Raw genomic sequence first — 11,720 nt, forward strand, 5'->3', positions numbered from 1 at the left:
GAAGCACATGGTGTCAGCACTAAATGCAAACACTGGGTTATAATCCCTTCTTTGTACTGAGGCCAGGAACAACTGCCTTTATCACTGTGTAATTAACAGCTGCCATTTATGCAGCACTCTGTGGTTTACAAAATAAATAAATGACTTCACAACTACTATGTGGGTGGGGTAAACAGGAGAGGTTTTGCATCCATTGTATAGATGCAGAAACTCCGACAAGCAAAGGTAAAGTCATTGGCTCCTAGTCATACGGTTGGTTAGTGGCAAAACTGGGGCTTGAATTGGGGTCTTTTGATTCCAGATTCATTAGTTTTTCCCCTATACTACATTATGACTTCCCACTCCTGTAAACCAGGGATAAAAATGTCAGATAGATTAAATACAGAAAAATAAATCATCAGTGAAGCTGTAGATTTCTGAAGAAACTCTAAAATGCATTAACTTTCTTTGAGAAGAAAATATATACCTGGAGTCAGGAGGACTTGACTTCAAATCCAGCCTCAGACACTTACTGGCTCTGTGACCCTGGGCAAGTCACTTAATCTCAATTGAAGAAGAAGGAGATGAAGAAAATATATACTTAGAAACACAATTATTTAAGACAATTCTGAAGGACTTATGAGGAAAAATGCTATCCACCTCCAGAGAAAGAACTGATGGAATCTGAATGCAGTTTGAAAGCATATTTTTAAGCTTTCTTTATTAATCTTGGTTTTTTAAATTTTTTTGATCTGTATTTTCTTTTGCAACATAGCTAATATGGAAATGTCTTACATGACTGCACATGTATAATCTGTACCATAGTGCTTGTCTTCTCAAGGAGCGGGGGAGGGAAGGCAGAAAGGGAGAGAATTTGGAACTCAATCTTTAAAAAAAATGTTAAAATTTTTTGTTTACATGTAATTGAGAAAGAAAATAAAATTAAATGTAAATGTAAAACAATAAAGATTACAAACTATCCAGGTGCATGCAAAAGAGAGAGAGATAGAGAGAGAGAGAGAGAGAGAGAGAGAGAGAGAGAAGAAAATATACAAAGAAGCCTTATAGTATATGGTTCCAAAATGTGTGATATTCTGTGATTAAAATGTATTCAAAAGCAGTCTACTTGATTTCTTTTTTTTTTATTCTATGGTAACTTTTAAGTGGCACTGTTTAAAATGCGTTTGTTCACTTATTTCGTTCAATCTAAGATTTCTTCCTATTTCCAGTGGAAGCAGGCATCAAGTTTCTGTTTATGATGTTAATTACCTGCAGTTTGCAAAACTCTATGTGATTTCAGGTACTAACATTCATTACCGCTATTAGCTACCCCAGAAGTTACTTGTGGACATTTCTTTTGTGTTCACACACTGAATTTCATAGGATCATAGATTTAGAGCTAGAGAAATCCTTAGAGCATATCCAGTTTAACCTCCCTTATTTGATACTTGAGGTTCAGAGAAGTGACTTGCTCAGGGTCACACGGTTAATGTGTGGAAGGCAGGATTTGAATCAGAGTCTTTCTAACTCTAAGCTGAGTGCCCTAGTTACTACACCACTCCACATGGAAGCTCTTCATTAAAGCCCTTAGGCTGTTTTCAATGTACTAGCAGACTGGTTAATGGATACCCAGGCTTCAGAGCATGCCTGGGGGGCTATTTCATCCTCCCACAGCCCCAATTCCACTGGTAGGCTACTGCTTTCTCTGTTCTCAGTGCTCCAGAGGTGCTGCTAAAGGTCTGTGGGTTCTTCTAAGACTATCAGCTCTAGTGCCTATTCTGATGTGTCCCCACCCCCAATATCAACTGCCAGCAGTTATGACTTCCATATAATTTTCTATTTGAAAAGAGATATCTCTGCTAAGCACTGAGGATCAATTGACTTTGACAAAGGATACTTATTGAGAAGGCATAGCAAGAATGGAGGTAAAATAGATATCCTCCAGAACAGGGGCACATTCTCTGCTTACTGGGTCAGTAGTTGGTGTACTCAAGTGGTTGCTTTAAAGCATTCCTCCCACCAATAAGGAGAATGAATATGGCCAATGGGCAAGTCTCAATCTTGCTTGTAAAAAGTGAACAGCAATTTTGCAGGGACAAAAGTGAAACAGTCCCTGATCTCAAGAACTTGCATTTAAATGAGAGAAAAAAAAATGGGCATAAATACACAAGCACACATACACAAATACATTCATATACCTTGTATAATTTATGCATGATAAAATTCAAAGGAAACACAAAGTGTCCTATGGATATGCAAATTTTTTTCAGCAGCTTTTCCATGTCCCATGGCTCCAAGAACAGTAAGACTCAGAAGATTAAAGATTCTAGTACCCTTGTCTTCATAGGTTAGAGTGAATTGGTAGCAATTACTAGATTCAAGTCTGGCCAGCTATGCTTGTAATGCCTTGAAACTCATAAGCATGAAATCAGCCCATGAATGAATGAGTGAATGAAAAAGCATTTATTAGGCACTTACTATGTATCATGCACAGGTGCTGGAAATACAAATATAAAACGGAAGATAGTCTCTGCCTTCAAGCAGTTTACATTGTAAAAAGGAGAGAGAACTCAGAGAGGGGAGTTGTGGCCAGGGAGGGGTATTCTGGTTCAGAGAGTTACAAAGATGATAAATAGAACCATAGGAGAGGAGAATGACATGTTCTTTCCAGCAGCCAGGACAGTATTAATTTGATTATGGATCAAGAACTGGAAAGGGTCAGGGTGGGCACAGGGTACTTGCCCAAAGCTATGAATTGGGATCAAAGAGAAGTATGGATGGCTCAGAACCAAAATGTAATAAATGAGGCAGAACAAAACTATCAATCAGGAGGGTGGAGGCAGGCAGAGAATTATAGAGGACGTGGGGTGAAAGGGTTAAGTCTTAAAAAAAAAAGAAGGGTTAGGTCTTTCAGGCTGCATTCCTGACTGTCCAGGACTTTCTCTACAATGACCTATAAATTTCTTCACCCTGGAAGTACCCCCCTGCCCACTGGGTCTCTCCCCATGATTGGTTGATTCCTTTCAGAACCCTGTTTTAAGGAGGAGGCCCTATGACTTCATTCCTTTCCAGTCTACACTACTGATTCTCCCAGACTTTCTCTAGAATGCCCTCACAGACTTTCAAGAGAAAGGAGAGCAACATTTTCTAAACCACCTTCTCTTCCCCCTTTCCTTGACTGGGCTATAAGTTTGTGTTTTACATTTCTTTTCAAGAGTATATCTACTGCTCATTTTAAACTGATTTTATTAGAGAGAAAGCATGGAATAGTGGCTAGAGAGAGTTTCCTAGCCAGGAAGACCTGAGTTCAAGCTCCATCTCTGACACATATTGGCTGTGTGAACCTGGGCGAGCCACATACTCTCTCGGGTATCTAGAAACTCTCTAAGATTATAAATTGCAGAGAAGGTGCTGACTTGCATTGGTAGAGGGAGTTTCCATACCTATGCCTGTCTTTTTCATTTTTGTTAACATGTGGTGGGCTCTGCCATACACTAGGATCACCCTGGCTGGTATTTATTATGAGTTGCATTTTCCATTTTCGTTAACATTCTTAGTGACTTACTGACTTTTCTATAGGACTAAGTCATCTTTTTTCAAGTCCTTGACATTATACGCTCAGAAAAACCTTTCAAACTTTCAGTAAAATATACTCTTCTTACACTAATTTGTAGGTCTAAAGGTCTACATGTTTTCTAATAAATCATGTCTTCCAGTCTATATTGTATTGCCATAAAGCATGAGTTCTTAACTTAGAGCCCATGAATTCCTTTTTATAGATTTCAGGGAGTCTATGAACTTGAAAGAGAAAAAAAATAAATTCTCACTAACCTTTGGTTTCCTTTGTCATCCTGAGTATTTTATTTTAAACACTTAAAAACACGATTTTGAAAAGGTGTCCACCACACAGCCGAAGGGGCCCATGACATAAAAAAGGTTAAGAAAACCTATAATAGAAGGCTGCCTGTGTCTCAGAGAGGTCATTACTCCTCCAAGACCACACAGCTAGGAAGTTGCTACCTTCTATTCTCCAAGTCTAGGACTATACAACATGACACATTGTTTCTCCAACTAAATAAACAAAGAAATATGGTTGTGTCCTAACCTTCTTTCAGGTATAGCTTCCTAGGATTAAAAGTCAAAGAGAAAAACTTTGATTCATTTAAGTACTTCATTATGTCACGTCTTCTGCTCCATGGACACTCAGACTTGGGGATGTTAGCCATTAAGCTGACCAAGTACATCTGAATTGCTCTTAGCTGTTCCTACTTCTAAGAAAGCCTGAGCTTTCCAGACAACAATATCTGGACCTGTCCCTGGGCAACCTCATGAATTAAAGCAAATAGCTGTGTTAATGATATATATAGATTTTTGGCTACCTAACTATATTCTTTTTTTTCCATTTTCTATAATGTTCTTATCCTAAAAAATTTGATTCATTTTTGTCTCAGCAGAGGGCGTAGCAGCCTAAAGAAATGACATTCTTTTGGTAACTTTGTGTCTGCTTTTAACCACTTACTTTGGAGTTTATTCAGTCGAGTTGCTAGTAATAAATGGGGGAGATCAAGGAAAAAGAGAAAAACAATTAAAATGGCAAAACTAAGCTTGAATTGTGTCTCAGGATAGACTACATACTTTTATGTAGCCATTCTTTCGATTGTAGGAAATTATTAATACACATAACTATTAACTCAAGTCAGTTTTCAACCATTGTATATAATAACCCAGTGGGACCTTTGGGAGACCTGTTGGAAAACAGGAAGAGTAAATGATTATATGGAGCTAAAACTTCCACCCAAATACTTTTCAAAAATTATTACTTCTATGATAATTCTATTTGGGTTACAAAGTTTGCATTGACTGCCCACAGTTACACATAATTTTATCTCCTTTCTATTCCTATCTCTTTTACTGCTTCTTTTATGGAGACTGATGGCTTCTCTCTGCCACAAGCACTGCTAGGCAGGGATGGACTAGGGGTAACATTGTTTCTGCTCTTTGAAAGTTGCAGACTCCCTATAGCTGCCTCAGTGTGATGCCCCAGTTTCTTCTAAAGCTAAAAGATTTCACTTTTTGCGAAGATACTGTTTGGTATAACTGTCTAAAAAACTGTTGTTGTGTTTTGTTCTGGTCAAGCTATATTTTAAATTTTCCTTAATTAAAAAACACAAACATGATTAAAAGATCTTTCCTAAACTTGAAGGGGCAATGGGGTGGGGGAGATGCTGCTCTTAGGCTGACTTTAGTAAAGAAATATCAACAGGGACAAATCTATTTGTGACTTACTACCTCTGTGGATTGGATAGAACAGGATGGACAGGATAGGATAGGAAACAGACCTGTAACTTCATTTGTGTAGGAAACTCTTGGTGAGGAATTTCATCTACCACGGCAGGTACCTTTTCTGAAATATACATTGTCAGGGAATTGCCTAGACCAGGCCTGCACAAAATGTGGCCTATAGGCCATTTGTGGCCTGCCAAAGGATTTCTGGCAGCCTGTGAAAAATGTAGAGTATATAAAAGAAAATAAAGATATAATGAGTGCTTTGTCCATGCCCCACTTAGCCCACCTTCCACTAGTCACTCTTATGCCTGTCATGTAACTTGGCAGGTGGGTTGCCACTGCACACTCTCTCCTGTTTGTTATGTGATCCACGACAACCAACCATCATCAGTCTGTCTCTAGTCTGCGAGGAGCTAGAGTTGTATCTTTTCACTGTGTTTTCAGTCATTTCTGTCACTGAACAGGGGCAAAGTGAGTGCAGCCATACACCAATGCAGCTGATGCTTGCTATGCGATGAGTGGCAACAATGTGAGGGCTTCTTCCCCTCCCTCCCTGCTCAGCCACCCTCCAAGTTACATGAGTGGTGCTCTCTCCAACGTCAGACACTCAGTTCAGTATTTCTTTGTATGTGATGTTTGTATGTGAACAGTTGCTGTGGAGACTTTTTGGTTCTAATATTAAAGTTTTTGAGGTGACTTCATAAAATGGGGATAAAAAGAAATGGAAGCTCAAATCAGAACAAAGAGTGTAATCCCGAGTAGATAAGTAGGTACTTGTTTACTTACACAAGAGACAATATCGTGCCATGTTTGCTGGGAAGTAATAGCTATTTTGAAGAAATATTATCATTGAGATTTAATAGCCATTCCAAAGGAATACAATCTCTGCCACTATTTCAAATCAAAACATCCCAATTTAAGCAAATTGGATACCAATGAAAAACAAATTAAAGCAGCCATATTGTTGAAATATCTCAGTGGGGGATGGTACTTTGAAGAAAGAAAACTCAGAAAATGAGGCAGCTACTAAGGTTAGTTTTCAGATTTCTAAAGAAATTGCTGCTGCTGGGAAGTCTTTTACTGAAGGTGACTTCATAAAGAAATATTTGCCTATGGTGGTTCCTGAATTATGTCCTGCTTAGCAAAGTAATTTTTTTAAACATTAATGTGATTTCATGATAAATAAAACTCTTAATTAATAAATGTAATTAATTGATACTAATTGAAATTTCCATTTTTAAAAATATGTTTTATCTGCAAAATAGTTTAATCATTAATTATACCTTTACTTGGAAAGTGAAATGCTAAAAACCTATCTGTGGCCCCAAGAAGTGCAGCCTGTTTTAATTTTGGCTCCTACCTACTGCCAAGTTGTGCAGATCTGGCCTAGATGGAGCAATGACTGGTCAAGTGACTTGGTCTGGGTCATACAACCGGGCTGCATCAGAGTTGGGACTGGAATCCAGGTTTTCTTGGCTCCAAGGCTTACTTTCTACTATACTCTGCTGCCTCCTCCTTTTCTATTCCTGAGCCTCAGTTTCCACATCTAAAATGGGTTTGTACTACACAGTCTTTGAAGTCCCTGGTAGCTCTAAACTGATGATTTTATTATATACTAATTAAACATTTACTGAAAGGGACAAGTGTGCAAAAATGATGAGCCTTATGGTATATTACCATGCAGGAAGATTTTGAAAGAGAAATTCCCTTCAAAATAACTGTAGAATGCATAAACTATGTGGGAATTTACCTATCAAAACACATAAGTGAAAATTACAAAACATGCTTTACAGAAAAAAACAAACTTAGAGACTTACTTAACACAAATAATTAGAGAGAAATTAATTGCTTATGGTTGGGCTAAAAAATATAAAAATGACAATACCACCTTACTTGATTCATAAATTATATCATTAAGGCAGAATTCATGACTTCAAAGATAACCATGAATATGCCTGAATGGTCCAGAATCACAGGATATAAGGAATTCTCTAAGTAGAAGGCAGAGGAGTTAAAGCATTTATTAAAACTCAAAAGTAGCAGACCCACAGACCAGTGTCCCCAGTTTGACATCCTGGCAAGAACCTTCCAAAACCAGTATGCCCATCTCACAATAGTGACCAGGAGGCCACAGAAAAACATTATGACAGCAAGCCAAGCCATACTGGTGCTTCCCCCCTCCAATACCAGGGCCCTCCAGCAAGAAGACCAGCCACTGGCCTCAAGTCCCAGCTCAGCACTCTCCGGTCTCCACGAGGGTCAGTCCTGCTTTTTTGCAGCGCCTGCCGCTGTCGCTGCCACTTCTGCTGCTGCAATCTCCAAGCTGTGTTCCAGCTAGCTGACTGCTTCCTTTCTCCTTCAGCTCTTAACTGCTCTCACCAACGGCCTCTTAGCTCTGCTCCAAGCATTCAGCAAGCTCCTCCCACCACAGGCTTCATGTCATCATGTGGACCTACCATTGGCTCCAGTCCTAGCCACTCCCCCCAGGGTGCAGCGAGCCCCATCCCCAAAGCCCACTCAAATGGGCGGGGAAGATCTTCCCATTCACTGATTGCCTTTACATAAATTCAGGGCCATAGCAAACTATTAAAGAGTTACTTTAAATAGCACTAGAAAAGATAATGATGAAATTCATCTGGAGGGATACAAAGTCAAAAATCCAAAAGGAATTTTTTTAGATGGCTCCCTTCCCACCCCACCCCCCATCCACTTAGTTGAGAACCCTGCTTCATAGTTCATTGAAAAAAAAGGCCATTTGCTGAGAGCTCCCTCTTCTCTTTTCATCCCTATTTTACATCACTCAGATGCCTTCCCTCACTATCTACTTCCCACCCCCCACCTGTTTCATGTGAAGAGGTGGCTTTTTCTCCTTGCCAAGCAAAACCCCTCTACATACCCAAGGGATCTCATTTCGTTCCATCTCTTTCAGTACAATGCCCCATCTATCATCCTTACTTTCTCATTAATCCTCAATCTCTCCTTGTCTTCTGGTTGCTTTCCTGCTGCCTATAAACATGCCCTCAATACTCTCGAGCTCAAAAAAATTTCACTTGATCCATCTATCCCTGCTAGCTAGCTCTCATCCCTTTTGAAGCTAAACTCTTTGTGAAAGATAGTCAGTGATTCTACTTCCTTTTATCTCACTTTCTTTTAACTCTGGAGTCTGACCTCCAAAGTCATCATATGACTAAAACTGCTCTCTCCAAAGTTAAAAATCACCTCAATTTCCAAATCTAACCACTAGATACTTCTCCCTGGATTTTCACTGGCTATTCCCTACTACTCTCCATCTCCTGGTTTTCCTGGCTTCCTTCAAAGCCCAGCTAAAATTTCTCCTTCTATAAGAAGCCTTTCCTAATTCCCCATCAATCCTAGTGCCTTCCCTCTGATGATTACCTCCAGTTTACCCTGAATATAGCTTGTTTGTAGTACATGGTTGTTTCCATGTTATCTCCCTTCTTAGACCTTGAGTTCTTTGAAAGCAGGGACTGTTTTTGCTTGTTTATTTTTTGCCTTTCTTTGTACCCCTAGCACTTAATCCAGTGACTGGCACATAGTAGGGTCTTAATAAATATTCTGTTAACCTACTATTTGGTACTTGTTAAAAAACAAACAAAAAAACTAAGTAGTGGAACAGATTACATACATAGCAACTGAACATAGTAGAATAGATAACTCTAACCTCTTCATCTGAAGGGAGAAATGGGTTAAGGAATTACTGTTTCACAAAAATTACTGGGAAAGTTGGAAAGCAATTATATTTCAAACATATTTCACAATAAGCTGCAGATGGGTAAATAACCTATTTTTTGTTTTGTTTTATTTTTCCCTTTAAATTTATTTATTTTTAGTTTACAACATTCAGTTCACAAGCTTTTGAGTTCCAAATTTTCTCCCCCTCCTTCTCCTCACCCCTCCTCCCCCAAAATGGCATGCAATCTGATATAGGATCTACATATACATTCACATTAAACATATTTTCACATTAGTCATTTTGCAAAGAAGAATTACAACCAATGCAATCAACTATGAGAAAGAAGAAACAAAACAAAATAAGAGAGAGCAAATAGTTTGCTTCAATATGCATTGAAACTCTAATTCTTTCTCTGGATAGCTTTTTCCATCATGAGTCTTTTGGAGTTGTTTTAGAACCTTGCATTGCTGAGAAGAGCCAAGTCTATCAAAGTTAGTCATTGTACAATGTGCCTGTAATTGTGTACAATCTTCTCCTGGATCTGCTCTCCTCACTCAGCATCAGTTCATATATGTCTTTCCTGGTTTTTCTGAAGTCCATCTGTTCATCATTTCTTATAGCACAATAGTATTTCACTACATTAATATACCAAACTTGTTTAGCCATTCCCCAACTGAGGGGAATTTCTAATTCTTTTCTACCACGAAAAGAGATGCTATGAATAATTTTGTACATGTGGGTCCTTTTCCCATTTGTATGAGCTCTTTGGGATACAGCATTGCTGGGTCAAAAGGTATGCACATTTTTATAGCCCTTCGGGCATAGTTCCAAATTGTTCTCCAGAATAGTTGGATCAGTTCACAACTCCAGCAACAATGCAATAGTGTTCCAATTTTCCCACATCTTCTCCAGCACGTATAATTTTCCTGTTTTGTCATGTTAGCCAATCCGACATGTGTGATGTGGTACCTAAGAGTTGTTTTGATTTGCATTTCTCTAATCAATAGTGATTGAGAGCATTTTTTCATATGACTATAAATATCTTTAACTTCCTCTGTAAACTGCCTGTTTATATCTTTTGAGCATTTATCAATTGAGCAATGACTTGTATTCTTATAAATTTGACTCAGCTCTCTATATATTTTAGAAATGAGGCCTTTATCAGAGACACTGGTTGTAAAAATTTTTTTTCTCAGTTTTCTGCTTCCCTCTTAATCTTTGTTGCACTGGCTTTGTTTGTACAAAAACTTTTCAATTTAATGTAATCAAAATTATCCATTTTGCATTTTGTAATGCTCTCTGTCTCTTGTTTGATCATACATTCTTCCGTCCTCCATAAATCTGACAGGTAAACTATTCCTTGCTCTCCCAGATTGCTTATAATATAATAATCTATTTTCAAATGGCCATATCATTAACAAATTAGAGGAGATGAGAAGTTATCTCTCACAATGATATTTCTTGACCAAATTAGGGGTAGAACGAATCACAGGAGATAAACTGAACAATTGAGATTATGTTTAAATATTTTATGCATTTTTGCATTAAATTAATGTGGTTAGAATTAGAAGGCAAACGTCTGGAGAATATCTTGGCAGAAAACTTCTCTGCTAAAGGTCTGTTATTCAAGCTATATATGGAGTGGATATAAACTTATAAGAATAAGAGCAATTCCCCAGTGAGTAAACAATCAAGGTTATATATTCATATATAATTTCAAGCAGTTCTCAAAGGAAGAAAGGCAAGCTATCAACATATGAAAAAAATGTTACAAATCATTAATAAGAATAATGTAAATTAAAGCAATTCCGAATTTCCACCTCACCCCTACCAGATTGACAAATATTACTCCCTCCCCCCAAGAAAGGAGAATGACAATTGTTGAAAGTGCCGTGATAGGAAAGGCATATCCATTCACTGTTTATATAGAGATGTCAACTGATTCAACCATTCTGGAATGGAATTTGGAACCATATTAAAAATGGTACTAAGTGATGCATAACCTTTTGACCCACCAATACTCTATTAAGCATATATGTCCCAAAGAGTTAAAAGAAAGAAAAGACTTACATATGCAAAAAACATTTAGAGCAATTTTTTTTGTTCTAATAAAAAAACTGGAAATAAAATAGGTGATTATTAATTAGACTTAATAAATTATTATATACTAATGTAATGTAATATTAATGTGCTATAAGAAATGACAAAAATAATGGATTCAGAGAAATCTGGAAATTGATGCAGAATGAAATAAAGCAGAACCAGAAAAAACTATTTATATAATGACTACAATATTGTATTGAAAACTACCATAAAAAACTTAAGAACTTTCATTATGCAATGGCCAATTATTACTCCAGAAGACTGATGATGAATCCTGCTTCCCACTTCTTGGTAGAGAAGTGATGGGCTAAAGGTGTAAAACAGAGCATACATTTTCAGACATGATTACATGTATGAAGTTGTTTTCTCTGACTATATCTATCTTTTACTAGGGAAGGTTTTTAATTTGAGGGAAGAGGCAGTGGTGGAGTTATTGGTGTTACCAAAAAATTTGCCAGTAAAATACATTTTTTAAAAAAATATGCAGATGAGTGGGAGAACAAAGTTCAGAAAGGTGCAGACAGAGTAGCATTGGAACTACTGAGTTAAATTTAATATATACTTCTGAATACACAAACTGTATATAATAGAGATTCATAGCATTATATACTATCCTCTTTCCATAAGAAAATGTTCAGGAAAGTTAGACATAAAAAGC

The sequence above is a fragment of the Trichosurus vulpecula genome, chromosome 6, assembly GCF_011100635.1.
Source record: "Trichosurus vulpecula isolate mTriVul1 chromosome 6, mTriVul1.pri, whole genome shotgun sequence".
Classification (NCBI taxonomy): domain Eukaryota; kingdom Metazoa; phylum Chordata; class Mammalia; order Diprotodontia; family Phalangeridae; genus Trichosurus; species Trichosurus vulpecula.